Here is a 16,221-nt window from a genome sequence, read left to right as displayed (position 1 = left end):
GGAGCGCTGGGGGCACAGTAGTCAGGTGCACACAGAAAGTTCCAAGAAAAGGAGGAGAGGGGCCCACAGCCAGAATGCTGTGGGCCTTAATGGGTTTAGGCATGCAATGGGGCACAGACTTGACAAGGCATGATGTAGAGACGTGCACACGGAGAATGCAGTTCTCCAAGTCAGCTGAGCCCAAAGGCCCTTGTTTTCTGGTTCCCTGAAGCAAAGCACAAGTAATGGAATCATGCCAACATGACTGGTATTGTGAACCTGCACGATGTTATGGGAGAATGTGGAACACAGGCACAACTCACTCAGCTGTCCATACCGAGCACTTCCAGGCCTGCCAGACTCTCTGCAGGTCTGTCCCTGTCATGAACAATGCCAAGATTTTGTCAACATTGAGCACACATCAATAAGATAGAAGTGCAAGCTGACAGGATCAACCAGCAAGTGAAGGAAAATAACATGGACAAAGCATGTCGGGTGCTTACCAAAATCCATATTTCTGGACAAGAAAGCCTGTACCTCCACACATGTGTAAGTCTCCTCTCAGGGATGTGAGTGTGGACATGTGTGCATATTCGTGCACAGAAGCGCCTACAAGAACACTTGTGAGGGTGAGCAGTCGGAAGACACCGAGCTAGGTGACGCAAGAAAGGACATCTGAAACATGAAGGGAACATAAACTCTGGCCAGCAGAAGCAGTGAAGCCAGGGAATCATGCCCTATGATCTCACTGAGTTAGCCAGTTCTACATGGAAATAGACGCCTGCATCCCAGACCTCTGGCAGAAAGGAGAGGCAGGAAGAAATCACCTGGGCATGGTCGGTGAGTGCAGCCGAGCCGAGACACAGATTGGGCTGCAATCCCAGCACAGAAGCTGCGGTGGTTGAGCCTACAGCCCTTTGCACAAACAGCTACGAGGGCCTTGGCATCCATCTTAAGTGCTGGGCATTCTTTCCATGTCCTGGCCAGGAGCATCAGCACCCCTTGCCTTTTGTGTAAGGTTTTGGAGATACATCGACCCTGGAGCATAAGCACCTGCTACGTGCAGAATCATCGAGTGTGAGACATCTCTCTTTGTACAATTTGCAGAACACAGATACCGCATATGAGGACTATAGGTAAGATGGCTTAGCTGGGTCGTTTTGTTGGTAGCAGCCTCACAGCTTCAGGGCCACTTGGTAGGCTGGGATGTGTTCTCACCTGGAGAACAGAACCTCTTTGAAAGGGCCTGCATAGGGTAAATGGGCCATCGTGCAGGCCTCCGGCACTGGTGTGTCATGAAACTCAGCATGGTGGTGTCCTTAGCTTCTCACTGGTAGGCATTCCAGCATGCTTCAGGGAATTCCGTCATGCCAATAGACTGTGACACGTTTCTCCCTCTGCGCAAGGTGTGGCCGTGCCACCAGAGTCCTGTGCAGCATTCATGTCTGCCCAGAGAGGGAAGGAGGGTCGTCTGTCCCTTCTGTGCTTCAGCAGTGACCACCCACCGTGTGCTTTCCAGTTTGAGAGAGCACTCTCCGACCCTGTGGCCCAGAACCATCTCATCTGCCGTGGGTGCGACTCATTGAGGAGAAGGGCTTGACTTCACTCCAAGGTTAAGCGTCTCTTCTGATCGCTGGTGTCCAGAGAATAGCAGAGGACCACAGTACCATTTATTGAGTCGGAGACAAAGAGACAGCATTCCTTGGGGCACACACAGCAGGATCGCCAGAAACAGTGATAGGCGTGAAGCAGAGACAAACAGAGATCTCTGCCGTATTGCTCTTGTGCCCCAGAAGAGTGGAGGTCAATTGTTGCAAACGTTGAGGTTTGTACACACCCCCCGACCATCCAGACAGCAGCAGGCTCCTATCCCTGGGAGGAAAGTATCCAGCCACTTTGTGCCCCTGCCTAACATTTAGACACTCAGGGAGAGCTCCCAGGGATGGGCCGTCCCATGGGACACAGCAGTGTGCTCTTTGGATTACAGAGCGAGTACACATGGCTTGAAATTCCAGAGGCCAATTCAATGCCAGCGCCTTCAGGAACGCCAGATGCAATAGCCCTGCCCTCCCTGAAGCCGAGTGTGGCCACGTCTCTGCCCTGGAGCCAAAGAAGAGAGGAAGCCACCCTCTGGTCTAGGGGCGTTTCCCTCAGGGTGCCGCCCACTACCCTCTCTGCCATTGGTCTCGATTTGACCCAGCAACCTGAGCCTGTCTCACAGCCTAGGGGTCTCGCGTGTTGGGCTGATCTCCGGGCACCCTCTCCTGGCCTTTCTGGAAGCCCTTTCTTCAACCTCAGGACACCCGCACACACCAGGCCCAAAGTGCTGCCCATTCCGATCTCACCCCACCCCAAAGTGGTAGCGAGCCACATCCGGTTACACCTGGGCCGCCATTGCGCACCACTTGCTGTGATATTATGTCCGGTCCCTTTGCATCTGCCCCAGCTCGGGGTCACAGCCATGTCCCAGAGGAGCCTGAGAGGGGGCCAGAGGAAGGTGGGAGCGTCCCGGGACTCCGGACCTTATTAGCTGGGAGCCCGGGTGCTCAGGGGGCAGTGGCCAGGTGGCCTGCCATTGCCATGCCATGCACAGATGGGACTTTGGAGCCACCAGGTAGCACAGCAGTTGAAGAGGTCACCCTTTATGTGGTGTAGGCGGTGGAGGACAGCGGGGTCGGAGGGGGACTGGTGGACGAGATGAGGCGGGAATTGGGCGAGTGTGCCAGCTGCTGGTGGAAGACGTTATGGAGGAGGTGGAGGTTGTGGCAGATTAGGAGCGGGATCAGGGATCCTCCCAGGATCTGAAGGAGAAGACACTGGAGAAGCAGGGCCTGGAAAGACCTGGAGGCCCGAGTGAGCAGCCGGCGCCAAATGTGCTACAGGCACTGACCGCCCTGCAGTTGGAAGTGAGATCCCTGCGTGACGAAAACTGCCGGGCCTCCGTTCGCTTCATGCGAATGAACCATGTGAGAAGGATGCGTCACTTGGTTCGGAGAAGCACCATACTGCAGGGCATCCCCGGCTTCTGGGCCAAAGCTGTATCCTTCCTGCGGCAACTAGCTGTTTGCCTGTCAGGAAGAGGAGGAGGAAGTGGAGCAAAAGCAGCAGCATGTGCAGGAGTGGGGGGTGAAGGTGTGTGGCGAGGGTAGAGGAAGGGTCCTGCAGGCCATTGACAGAAGTGTGTTCCTGGGTATTGGCAGGTTCCAAAGGCACAGCCGAGGAGTATCTGGTCAGAGCCACACCTGTAAGTGTCAAAGCCATGACTCGTGGTTTCCCCTTCAGGCCTCCGTCTGAGTAGAATCAGTACCCAGGGCCTCTAGGTCAGGATGACCAGAGAGAGTACACTAGAGCAGCAACTGCAGACATTTATTGTTGTAAATGTGGATGATCACCGGAAATAGCTCAGACGTGGACGTCTCTCACACACACACACACACATTCAGACACACATATAAACACACACACACCCCAGTTTCCTTCAGATTCAATAATCACAAGGACTGCAAGTCCTAACCATGTTACCAGTGACATGCCACTACCCAGCAAACACTGGCCAGGAGGCGCGCAGCAGAGGTGAGAAATCACCCCTGCTTTTGGGTTGCAGACCACCTGACCTGCAAAACAGCACAGGAAACCCAGAGCCATGAGCAGGTCTGGTGGTAAGGCTTGGTCTGAAGGAGAGAGTCGTGGCCGTGCAAGCGCGAGTGCCAAGCATCGTTGCAGATGCTTGTTCCAGTGTCCTTCTCCAGGCCAGACTAGAGCTGTTGCCCCAGGCTCTTTTTGGCCCGGCATGTGACCTGAATGTCTCCTTGACCCAAAGCAGATTATGAACAACCCTCAAGTGTCAATCATAATCAGCGCCCAGGATGAAGATTTTCTAAGGTACATGATTGACTTCAAGGTCAGAGAGGGAGGCTGAGGATGGGTCGGTAGGGCACTTGACAGGGAGGTGGGGGATGGTGTTATTCATGGGCCTGTACTGTGAGACTTTACAGAGGCGTCATGGAGGCTGTTAAGGCCCGCCTGGGAGGCAAGCAGAGGCCCCTCGATGCTTGCACCTTTTCCTTCCTCCCTGTGCTGGCAGGTGCAAGTGCAGAGCCATCCAAGGTCCCGCTGCAAGCTGATCTTCTCCTTTCGGGACAACCCGTACTTCTGGCACACGGTGATTGATAAGGAATGTTACCCTGACATCACTGGTAAACGTGGCTCCCACGGTGGTGAGTGTGGGTATGCAAGGTGGCCGGGGTTTGGGGTGTGGGTGGACGTTTCTCCTGCCGCATCTGCCCCTTTCTCCCTGTCTTTCTACAGGGTATAGGGCACGTCATTCCACACCAGTCCACTGGTTCTGGGACTTTGAACGGGGAGCACCCAGCCGCAGGCTGGACACCAGGAGCCTGAAATTTCTCAATTGGCAGTCAGGCCACAACTGCCCAGAATCGAACAGGATTGCTGAGGTGCGTTTGGTTTGGGCCTGCGCACAGTTGGCGATTGATGTTGGAGCTCTTGGCTTCTCACGGGAGGCTTAGGGGCCTGGTCAGCCCCGGGCTGACCTTGCTCTTATTGCCATCAGATCATTGGCCAGGACGCGTGGGACGATCCCCTGAAGTACTACCCCAGGGAGGAAATTTGTGCCACGAGAGGTAGCTGACAGAAACAAAGGTGGTGAGCGGGTCTGCAGGGGGACCTTGAGGGGACATCCGTTTAGAGGCAGAGGCCCTGTCCTTTCCCACAATGGAATCCTGAGGCTCATGCGGGCTGGCTGCGGAGCCTGGGATTGGGTCATGCACGTAGCAGGTGACGTGCTGAGACTGGAGGCGTGGGGACTCGGTGTGGCCGTGAGTGAAGGAAGTCTCCCTCCAAGCAGCTGTGGTTGCAATGCCAGAAACCTCGGTGATTCTGCTCGAGGCAGGGTGAATGACGTCTGTTTGTCAGAATCACCCTTTGGTCAATTGCGCTATCCCCGGCCTTCTGCTGCTCAGAAAGTTTGAGATTTTCTGGGTCCTTGCCTCCCGCCTCTGCTCCTGGGATAGCCTATGACTAGAGGGTGTCCTCTCTGGGATTCCAGTGTACTTAGGTGCTGACTTTGGGGTCGTCTGTGAATTTCCACATCCACCACTTGCCGTCTCACCGCCACCATGCAGGACATGCTGGGACCGGTTTCAGGCCGGCTTCGGAAAATACGGAAGAGCTGCGGGACGAGGTGGGCAGCGGGCCCCAAGGCAAGGACATGGTGCCTACTGATGCCATTTCCCACATTGCTGGGAACGGGCATCTTCAGCTACTGACAGAGCTGTGTTCCCTGTTTGTGTTTGGGTCCACATGTCGAGTGTGTGTGTATATACACATGTGGTCTTGTGTCACATGTGTTAATGTGGGTCTGTGTGTGTGTGTGTGTGTTCCTGGCTCAGGGCAGACGCACAGATGAAGGTGTCAGGAGATGAACTGCCAAGCGACGAGAAGAAAAGTCATGAGGCGTCCCCAGAATGAGGGTTGTTGTTCAAAGTATCTCTGCAGTGATCCTATCCATGGTGGGAAGGAGGAATGGAGGGCCATTGATAATTCAGAGCATGGACACCTTGTGTGCAACTAGACCGAAAAAGAAAACATGTTCACATTTTCTACCGTGTTATATTGTGTATTTGGACCAGGTCGAGGTTTGGGTTGTCAGAGGATTCGTCCAGGGCAAATCAGGTGCGGCTGGGCTTTGAAACCACTGCCTGTGTACCCCTGAGTCTGTGGCAGAGTGGGCCAGCTGATGGAAATGTTGGACGTGGCTATGGCAGGACCTGTGGTGGTGAGGAGGCTAAGGTCCTGTAGAGAAGGGCAGAGACCCGGAGGAGGAGGAGTCACAGAGAGCCTGCTGCCCTGGAACCTTGTTCCACATACGTGAGAAAATACATGGGAGAAGTCCTGGGTCCGTGCTGCCAAGGATCAGCCTGTCAGGCAGCACGCTCCCTCCCGAAGGAGCACACACTGGCATGATCGAACACTACGTGTCAGCTGTGCTGAGGTAGGCTGTCCGTGTGAAACCCCAGGCAACCTAGCAGGCACAGGGTGTGAGCGTGGCATGCCGCCAGGCACTTGCAACCTCCCTGGAAGTGCAGAAATGCGAGGAGAGCACATGTGTGGGGTGTACATGTGTGTCCCTCTGCCGAGTGTGCCTGTGAGGCAGGAAAGTGGGAGGACGCAAAGATGGTGGGCTGGCTGCTTGTCCCAAGGTACCTTGAGACAGTGGGAGACAAGGAGGGCCCTGGGGTCCTCTCAGAGCCTGCTGGTTTTCCATGGTCTTGCCAAAAGACACCTCAAGGTTCGTGCTGAGCCCCCTGACGTGAATCCCTTCCCTCCTCTGGGGTCTTGCCCTTGGCTGTAATGCCAGTGTGGCAAAGCTGACAGTCTGAAATTGAGGGTGGATTCTGGCAGTCTCGCTGGAGCAGAATCTCCGATTTGGTCTTAGGGGATCTGCACCATGCGAGACTAAGAGGGATCCTACTTTCCAGGTGTCCGTGTTCTTTGTCACTGGGCACAGCTTGGGACTGCCTTCCTTGGCACGTTGGCTAGGTCGGCAAGCATGGATGCCTGTCTTTCCAGAGTCCTACCTGGGCCTCGTGAGAGCAACTGAAATAAAGGCTTGGCATTTATCAAATTATTGAGGGCTTGGGTGAGATCAAGCCCTCTGGCTGCACTTGAGATAGAAATGGTGCTTTCTGCCCAAGAAGGACATGAGCTCTTGGCCTAAAAGGGCCAGTTTGCCAGGGCATCATCTGTTCAGGGACTCCGTGGGTCTGGGTAATAGTAAACTGAAGGGACTAGTTCTAGGGGTGCCACCTTCCCTTTCTGGCCTCAGATCCCATGCCTTCTACTGGAAGAGACCCTGTAGATGCATGTGCAACTTCTTCATGACATTGTATCATTCCCGGCTTGCCACAGTCTCTTGGGGCTGTTGGAGCCTTGGGCATCTCGTTGGACTTTTCCAGCTACAGGGAGGGAGCGCTGGGGGCACAGTAGTCAGGTGCACACAGAAAGTTCCAAGAAAAGGAGGAGAGGGGCCCACAGCCAGAATGCTGTGGGCCTTAATGGGTTTAGGCATGCAATGGGGCACAGACTTGACAAGGCATGATGTAGAGACGTGCACACGGAGAATGCAGTTCTCCAAGTCAGCTGAGCCCAAAGGCCCTTGTTTTCTGGTTCCCTGAAGCAAAGCACAAGTAATGGAATCATGCCAACATGACTGGTATTGTGAACATGCACGATGTTATGGGAGAATGTGGAACACAGGCACAACTCACTCAGCTGTCCATACCGAGCACTTCCAGGCCTGCCAGACTCTCTGCAGGTCTGTCCCTGTCATGAACAATGCCAAGATTTTGTCAACATTGAGCACACATCAATAAGATAGAAGTGCAAGCTGACAGGATCAACCAGCAAGTGAAGGAAAATAACATGGACAAAGCATGTCGGGTGCTTACCAAAATCCATATTTCTGGACAAGAAAGCCTGTACCTCCACACATGTGTAAGTCTCCTCTCAGGGATGTGAGTGTGGACATGTGTGCATATTCGTGCACAGAAGCGCCTACAAGAACACTTGTGAGGGTGAGCAGTCGGAAGACACCGAGCTAGGTGACGCAAGAAAGGACATCTGAAACATGAAGGGAACATAAACTCTGGCCAGCAGAAGCAGTGAAGCCAGGGAATCATGCCCTATGATCTCACTGAGTTAGCCAGTTCTACATGGAAATAGACGCCTGCATCCCAGACCTCTGGCAGAAAGGAGAGGCAGGAAGAAATCACCTGGGCATGGTCGGTGAGTGCAGCCGAGCCGAGACACAGATTGGGCTGCAATCCCAGCACAGAAGCTGCGGTGGTTGAGCCTACAGCCCTTTGCACAAACAGCTACGAGGGCCTTGGCATCCATCTTAAGTGCTGGGCATTCTTTCCATGTCCTGGCCAGGAGCATCAGCACCCCTTGCCTTTTGTGTAAGGTTTTGGAGATACATCGACCCTGGAGCATAAGCACCTGCTACGTGCAGAATCATCGAGTGTGAGACATCTCTCTTTGTACAATTTGCAGAACACAGATACCGCATATGAGGACTATAGGTAAGATGGCTTAGCTGGGTCGTTTTGTTGGTAGCAGCCTCACAGCTTCAGGGCCACTTGGTAGGCTGGGATGTGTTCTCACCTGGAGAACAGAACCTCTTTGAAAGGGCCTGCATAGGGTAAATGGGCCATCGTGCAGGCCTCCGGCACTGGTGTGTCATGAAACTCAGCATGGTGGTGTCCTTAGCTTCTCACTGGTAGGCATTCCAGCATGCTTCAGGGAATTCCGTCATGCCAATAGACTGTGACACGTTTCTCCCTCTGCGCAAGGTGTGGCCGTGCCACCAGAGTCCTGTGCAGCATTCATGTCTGCCCAGAGAGGGAAGGAGGGTCGTCTGTCCCTTCTGTGCTTCAGCAGTGACCACCCACCGTGTGCTTTCCAGTTTGAGAGAGCACTCTCCGACCCTGTGGCCCAGAACCATCTCATCTGCCGTGGGTGCGACTCATTGAGGAGAAGGGCTTGACTTCACTCCAAGGTTAAGCGTCTCTTCTGATCGCTGGTGTCCAGAGAATAGCAGAGGACCACAGTACCATTTATTGAGTCGGAGACAAAGAGACAGCATTCCTTGGGGCACACACAGCAGGATCGCCAGAAACAGTGATAGGCGTGAAGCAGAGACAAACAGAGATCTCTGCCGTATTGCTCTTGTGCCCCAGAAGAGTGGAGGTCAATTGTTGCAAACGTTGAGGTTTGTACACACACCCCGACCATCCAGACAGCAGCAGGCTCCTATCCCTGGGAGGAAAGTATCCAGCCACTTTGTGCCCCTGCCTAACATTTAGACACTCAGGGAGAGCTCCCAGGGATGGGCCGTCCCATGGGACACAGCAGTGTGCTCTTTGGATTACAGAGCGAGTACACATGGCTTGAAATTCCAGAGGCCAATTCAATGCCAGCGCCTTCAGGAACGCCAGATGCAATAGCCCTGCCCTCCCTGAAGCCGAGTGTGGCCACGTCTCTGCCCTGGAGCCAAAGAAGAGAGGAAGCCACCCTCTGGTCTAGGGGCGTTTCCCTCAGGGTGCCGCCCACTACCCTCTCTGCCATTGGTCTCGATTTGACCCAGCAACCTGAGCCTGTCTCACAGCCTAGGGGTCTCGCGTGTTGGGCTGATCTCCGGGCACCCTCTCCTGGCCTTTCTGGAAGCCCTTTCTTCAACCTCAGGACACCCGCACACACCAGGCCCAAAGTGCTGCCCATTCCGATCTCACCCCACCCCAAAGTGGTAGCGAGCCACATCCGGTTACACCTGGGCCGCCATTGCGCACCACTTGCTGTGATATTATGTCCGGTCCCTTTGCATCTGCCCCAGCTCGGGGTCACAGCCATGTCCCAGAGGAGCCTGAGAGGGGGCCAGAGGAAGGTGGGAGCGTCCCGGGACTCCAGACCTTATTAGCTGGGAGCCCGGGTGCTCAGGGGGCAGTGGCCAGGTGGCCTGCCATTGCCATGCCATGCACAGATGGGACTTTGGAGCCACCAGATAGCACAGCAGTTGAAGAGGTCACCCTTTATGTGGTGTAGGCGGTGGAGGACAGCGGGGTCGGAGGGGGACTGGTGGACGAGACGAGGCGGGAATTGGGCGAGTGTGCCAGCTGCTGGCGGAAGACGTTATGGAGGAGGTGGAGGTTGTGGCAGATTAGGAGCGGGATCAGGGATCCTCCCAGGATCTGAAGGAGAAGACACTGGAGAAGCAGGGCCTGGAAAGACCTGGAGGCCCGAGTGAGCAGCCGGCGCCAAATGTGCTACAGGCACTGACCACCCTGCAGTTGGAAGTGAGATCCCTGCGTGACGAAAACTGCCGGGCCTCCGTTCGCTTCATGCGAATGAATCATGTGAGAAGGATGCGTCACTTGGTTCGGAGAAGCGCCATACTGCAGGGCATCCCCGGCTTCTGGGCCAAAGCTGTATCCTTCCTGCGGCAACTAGCTGTTTGCCTGTCAGGAAGAGGAGGAGGAAGTGGAGCAAAAGCAGCAGCATGTGCAGGAGTGGGGGGTGAAGGTGTGTGGCGAGGGTAGAGGAAGGGTCCTGCAGGCCATTGACAGAAGTGTGTTCCTGGGTATTGGCAGGTTCCAAAGGCACAGCCGAGGAGTATCTGGTCAGAGCCACACCTGTAAGTGTCAAAGCCATGACTCGTGGTTTCCCCTTCAGGCCTCCGTCTGAGTAGAATCAGTACCCAGGGCCTCTAGGTCAGGATGACCAGAGAGAGTACACTAGAGCAGCAACTGCAGACATTTATTGTTGTAAATGTGGATGATCACCGGAAATAGCTCAGATGTGGACGTCTCTCACACACACACACACACATTCAGACACACATATAAACACACACACACCCCAGTTTCCTTCAGATTCAATAATCACAAGGACTGCAAGTCCTAACCATGTTACCAGTGACATGCCACTACCCAGCAAACACTGGCCAGGAGGCGCGCAGCAGAGGTGAGAAATCACCCCTGCTTTTGGGTTGCAGACCACCTGACCTGCAAAACAGCACAGGAAACCCAGAGCCATGAGCAGGTCTGGTGGTAAGGCTTGGTCTGAAGGAGAGAGTCGTGGCCGTGCAAGCGCGAGTGCCAAGCATCCTTGCAGATGCTTGTTCCAGTGTCCTTCTCCAGGCCAGACTAGAGCTGTTGCCCCAGGCTCTTTTTGGCCCGGCATGTGACCTGAATGTCTCCTTGACCCAAAGCAGATTATGAACAACCCTCAAGTGTCAATCATAATCAGCGCCCAGGATGAAGATTTTCTAAGGTACATGATTGACTTCAAGGTCAGAGAGGGAGGCTGAGGATGGGTCGGTAGGGCACTTGACAGGGAGGTTGGGGATGGTGTTATTCATGGGCCTGTACTGTGAGACTTTACAGAGGCGTCATGGAGGCTGTTAAGGCCCGCCTGGGAGGCAAGCAGAGGCCCCTCGATGCTTGCACCTTTTCCTTCCTCCCTGTGCTGGCAGGTGCAAGTGCAGAGCCATCCAAGGTCCCGCTGCAAGCTGATCTTCTCCTTTCGGGACAACCCGTACTTCTGGCACACGGTGATTGATAAGGAATGTTACCCTGACATCACTGGTAAACGTGGCTCCCACGGTGGTGAGTGTGGGTATGCAAGGTGGCCGGGGTTTGGGGTGTGGGTGGACGTTTCTCCTGCCGCATCTGCCCCTTTCTCCCTGTCTTTCTACAGGGTATAGGGCACGTCATTCCACACCAGTCCACTGGTTCTGGGACTTTGAACGGGGAGCACCCAGCCGCAGGCTGGACACCAGGAGCCTGAAATTTCTCAATTGGCAGTCAGGCCACAACTGCCCAGAATCGAACAGGATTGCTGAGGTGCGTTTGGTTTGGGCCTGCGCACAGTTGGCGATTGATGTTGGAGCTCTTGGCTTCTCACGGGAGGCTTAGGGGCCTGGTCAGCCCCGGGCTGACCTTGCTCTTATTGCCATCAGATCATTGGCCAGGACGCGTGGGACGATCCCCTGAAGTACTACCCCAGGGAGGAAATTTGTGCCACGAGAGGTAGCTGACAGAAACAAAGGTGGTGAGCGGGTCTGCAGGGGGACCTTGAGGGGACATCCGTTTAGAGGCAGAGGCCCTGTCCTTTCCCACAATGGAATCCTGAGGCTCATGCGGGCTGGCTGCGGAGCCTGGGATTGGGTCATGCACGTAGCAGGTGACGTGCTGAGACTGGAGGCGTGGGGACTCGGTGTGGCCGTGAGTGAAGGAAGTCTCCCTCCAAGCAGCTGTGGTTGCAATGCCAGAAACCTCGGTGATTCTGCTCGAGGCAGGGTGAATGACGTCTGTTTGTCAGAATCACCCTTTGGTCAATTGCGCTATCCCCGGCCTTCTGCTGCTCAGAAAGTTTGAGATTTTCTGGGTCCTTGCCTCCCGCCTCTGCTCCTGGGATAGCCTATGACTAGAGGGTGTCCTCTCTGGGATTCCAGTGTACTTAGGTGCTGACTTTGGGGTCGTCTGTGAATTTCCACATCCACCACTTGCCGTCTCACCGCCACCATGCAGGACATGCTGGGACCGGTTTCAGGCCGGCTTCGGAAAATACGGAAGAGCTGCGGGACGAGGTGGGCAGCGGGCCCCAAGGCAAGGACATGGTGCCTACTGATGCCATTTCCCACATTGCTGGGAACGGGCATCTTCAGCTACTGACAGAGCTGTGTTCCCTGTTTGTGTTTGGGTCCACATGTCGAGTGTGTGTGTATATACACATGTGGTCTTGTGTCACATGTGTTAATGTGGGTCTGTGTGTGTGTGTGTATGTTCCTGGCTCAGGGCAGACGCACAGATGAAGGTGTCAGGAGATGAACTGCCAAGCGACGAGAAGAAAAGTCATGAGGCGTCCCCAGAATGAGGGTTGTTGTTCAAAGTATCTCTGCAGTGATCCTATCCATGGTGGGAAGGAGGAATGGAGGGCCATTGATAATTCAGAGCATGGACACCTTGTGTGCAACTAGACCGAAAAAGAAAACATGTTCACATTTTCTACCGTGTTATATTGTGTATTTGGACCAGGTCGAGGTTTGGGTTGTCAGAGGATTCGTCCAGGGCAAATCAGGTGTGGCTGGGCTTTGAAACCACTGCCTGTGTACCCCTGAGTCTGTGGCAGAGTGGGCCAGCTGATGGAAATGTTGGACGTGGCTATGGCAGGACCTGTGGTGGTGAGGAGGCTAAGGTCCTGTAGAGAAGGGCAGAGACCCGGAGGAGGAGGAGTCACAGAGAGCCTGCTGCCCTGGAACCTTGTTCCACATACGTGAGAAAATACATGGGAGAAGTCCTGGGTCCGTGCTGCCAAGGATCAGCCTGTCAGGCAGCACGCTCCCTCCCGAAGGAGCACACACTGGCATGATCGAACACTACGTGTCAGCTGTGCTGAGGTAGGCTGTCCGTGTGAAACCCCAGGCAACCTAGCAGGCACAGGGTGTGAGCGTGGCATGCCGCCAGGCACTTGCAACCTCCCTGGAAGTGCAGAAATGCGAGGAGAGCACATGTGTGGGGTGTACATGTGTGTCCCTCTGCCGAGTGTGCCTGTGAGGCAGGAAAGTGGGAGGACGCAAAGATGGTGGGCTGGCTGCTTGTCCCAAGGTACCTTGAGACAGTGGGAGACAAGGAGGGCCCTGGGGTCCTCTCAGAGCCTGCTGGTTTTCCATGGTCTTGCCAAAAGACACCTCAAGGTTCGTGCTGAGCCCCCTGACGTGAATCCCTTCCCTCCTCTGGGGTCTTGCCCTTGGCTGTAATGCCAGTGTGGCAAAGCTGACAGTCTGAAATTGAGGGTGGATTCTGGCAGTCTCGCTGGAGCAGAATCTCCGATTTGGTCTTAGGGGATCTGCACCATGCGAGACTAAGACGGATCCTACTTTCCAGGTGTCCGTGTTCTTTGTCACTGGGCACAGCTTGGGACTGCCTTCCTTGGCACGTTGGCTAGGTCGGCAAGCATGGATGCCTGTCTTTCCAGAGTCCTACCTGGGCCTCGTGAGAGCAACTGAAATAAAGGCTTGGCATTTATCAAATTATTGAGGGCTTGGGTGAGATCAAGCCCTCTGGCTGCACTTGAGATAGAAATGGTGCTTTCTGCCCAAGAAGGACATGAGCTCTTGGCCTAAAAGGGCCAGTTTGCCAGGGCATCATCTGTTCAGGGACTCCGTGGGTCTGGGTAATAGTAAACTGAAGGGACTAGTTCTAGGGGTGCCACCTTCCCTTTCTGGCCTCAGATCCCATGCCTTCTACTGGAAGAGACCCTGTAGATGCATGTGCAACTTCTTCATGACATTGTATCATTCCCGGCTTGCCACAGTCTCTTGGGGCTGTTGGAGCCTTGGGCATCTCGTTGGACTTTTCCAGCTACAGGGAGGGAGCGCTGGGGGCACAGTAGTCAGGTGCACACAGAAAGTTCCAAGAAAAGGAGGAGAGGGGCCCACAGCCAGAATGCTGTGGGCCTTAATGGGTTTAGGCATGCAATGGGGCACAGACTTGACAAGGCATGATGTAGAGACGTGCACACGGAGAATGCAGTTCTCCAAGTCAGCTGAGCCCAAAGGCCCTTGTTTTCTGGTTCCCTGAAGCAAAGCACAAGTAATGGAATCATGCCAACATGACTGGTATTGTGAACCTGCACGATGTTATGGGAGAATGTGGAACACAGGCACAACTCACTCAGCTGTCCATACCGAGCACTTCCAGGCCTGCCAGACTCTCTGCAGGTCTGTCCCTGTCATGAACAATGCCAAGATTTTGTCAACATTGAGCACACATCAATAAGATAGAAGTGCAAGCTGACAGGATCAACCAGCAAGTGAAGGAAAATAACATGGACAAAGCATGTCGGGTGCTTACCAAAATCCATATTTCTGGACAAGAAAGCCTGTACCTCCACACATGTGTAAGTCTCCTCTCAGGGATGTGAGTGTGGACATGTGTGCATATTCGTGCACAGAAGCGCCTACAAGAACACTTGTGAGGGTGAGCAGTCGGAAGACACCGAGCTAGGTGACGCAAGAAAGGACATCTGAAACATGAAGGGAACATAAACTCTGGCCAGCAGAAGCAGTGAAGCCAGGGAATCATGCCCTATGATCTCACTGAGTTAGCCAGTTCTACATGGAAATAGACGCCTGCATCCCAGACCTCTGGCAGAAAGGAGAGGCAGGAAGAAATCACCTGGGCATGGTCGGTGAGTGCAGCCGAGCCGAGACACAGATTGGGCTGCAATCCCAGCACAGAAGCTGCGGTGGTTGAGCCTACAGCCCTTTGCACAAACAGCTACGAGGGCCTTGGCATCCATCTTAAGTGCTGGGCATTCTTTCCATGTCCTGGCCAGGAGCATCAGCACCCCTTGCCTTTTGTGTAAGGTTTTGGAGATACATCGACCCTGGAGCATAAGCACCTGCTACGTGCAGAATCATCGAGTGTGAGACATCTCTCTTTGTACAATTTGCAGAACACAGATACCGCATATGAGGACTATAGGTAAGATGGCTTAGCTGGGTCGTTTTGTTGGTAGCAGCCTCACAGCTTCAGGGCCACTTGGTAGGCTGGGATGTGTTCTCACCTGGAGAACAGAACCTCTTTGAAAGGGCCTGCATAGGGTAAATGGGCCATCGTGCAGGCCTCCGGCACTGGTGTGTCATGAAACTCAGCATGGTGGTGTCCTTAGCTTCTCACTGGTAGGCATTCCAGCATGCTTCAGGGAATTCCGTCATGCCAATAGACTGTGACACGTTTCTCCCTCTGCGCAAGGTGTGGCCGTGCCACCAGAGTCCTGTGCAGCATTCATGTCTGCCCAGAGAGGGAAGGAGGGTCGTCTGTCCCTTCTGTGCTTCAGCAGTGACCACCCACCGTGTGCTTTCCAGTTTGAGAGAGCACTCTCCGACCCTGTGGCCCAGAACCATCTCATCTGCCGTGGGTGCGACTCATTGAGGAGAAGGGCTTGACTTCACTCCAAGGTTAAGCGTCTCTTCTGATCGCTGGTGTCCAGAGAATAGCAGAGGACCACAGTACCATTTATTGAGTCGGAGACAAAGAGACAGCATTCCTTGGGGCACACACAGCAGGATCGCCAGAAACAGTGATAGGCGTGAAGCAGAGACAAACAGAGATCTCTGCCGTATTGCTCTTGTGCCCCAGAAGAGTGGAGGTCAATTGTTGCAAACGTTGAGGTTTGTACACACCCCCCGACCATCCAGACAGCAGCAGGCTCCTATCCCTGGGAGGAAAGTATCCAGCCACTTTGTGCCCCTGCCTAACATTTAGACACTCAGGGAGAGCTCCCAGGGATGGGCCGTCCCATGGGACACAGCAGTGTGCTCTTTGGATTACAGAGCGAGTACACATGGCTTGAAATTCCAGAGGCCAATTCAATGCCAGCGCCTTCAGGAACGCCAGATGCAATAGCCCTGCCCTCCCTGAAGCCGAGTGTGGCCACGTCTCTGCCCTGGAGCCAAAGAAGAGAGGAAGCCACCCTCTGGTCTAGGGGCGTTTCCCTCAGGGTGCCGCCCACTACCCTCTCTGCCATTGGTCTCGATTTGACCCAGCAACCTGAGCCTGTCTCACAGCCTAGGGGTCTCGCGTGTTGGGCTGATCTCCGGGCACCCTCTCCTGGCCTTTCTGGAAGCCCTTTCTTCAACCTCAGGACACCCGCACACACCAG

The 16,221-nt window shown here is 54.6% G+C and overlaps 2 pseudogenes; both read left to right on the top strand.

Annotated features, from left to right (window-relative positions):
- The first annotated feature begins 2,397 nt into the window (after positions 1–2,397).
- Positions 2,398–4,597, top strand: LOC133053502 (testis-specific Y-encoded protein 1-like; annotated as a pseudogene).
- A 4,763-nt stretch (positions 4,598–9,360) lies between these two features.
- On the top strand, positions 9,361–11,560 carry LOC133053516 (testis-specific Y-encoded protein 1-like; annotated as a pseudogene).
- The last annotated feature ends 4,661 nt before the right edge of the window (positions 11,561–16,221 follow it).

The sequence above is a fragment of the Dama dama genome, chromosome Y (assembly GCF_033118175.1).
Source record: "Dama dama isolate Ldn47 chromosome Y, ASM3311817v1, whole genome shotgun sequence".
NCBI lineage: Eukaryota > Metazoa > Chordata > Mammalia > Artiodactyla > Cervidae > Dama > Dama dama.
Note: the sequence above shows the minus strand (reverse complement) of the source record. Positions and strands in the feature narration are given on the sequence as shown.